The sequence below is a fragment of the Adiantum capillus-veneris genome, chromosome 4 (genome assembly GCF_014529385.1).
Source record: "Adiantum capillus-veneris isolate H3 chromosome 4, ASM1452938v2, whole genome shotgun sequence".
NCBI classification, from domain to species: domain Eukaryota; kingdom Viridiplantae; phylum Streptophyta; class Polypodiopsida; order Polypodiales; family Pteridaceae; genus Adiantum; species Adiantum capillus-veneris.
Window position 1 is genome coordinate 161,346,277 of NC_140934.1, and position 445 is coordinate 161,346,721.

The window sequence follows — 445 nt, forward strand, 5'->3', positions numbered from 1 at the left end:
GGATAGCTTTACTGGAAGAGACATCATCTTTTCCTCTGAGACACACCAGGCCCCTAGGCAATCCATGCCTCACATCAGTGGATACAGGTGGGAGACAGCTTACAGACAGGAGACACGCTCAGAGCACAAAGGACAGGGCTCGGGGGGAGTGGCAGTGTTATTTAGAGAGGATCTGCAGCCATTGATACATATAGCCCGCAGGGATGAGCAAGCTAGGTACATGTGGGTGATATTGAAAGCAAAGACGGGCAGATATCTCTACCTTGCTATTTGCTACTTTCCCCCGAGTACATCAGTTTATGCATCACCCAGAGGACAGTCCCCTTTCTCTATTTTGGATGATGACATATGGGAGTTCTCTAGAAATGGTGACATTATCATCCTAGGGGACTTCAATGCTAGGACTTCCCATCACCAGACAGTGTTTTATGATACTTCAGAGGAG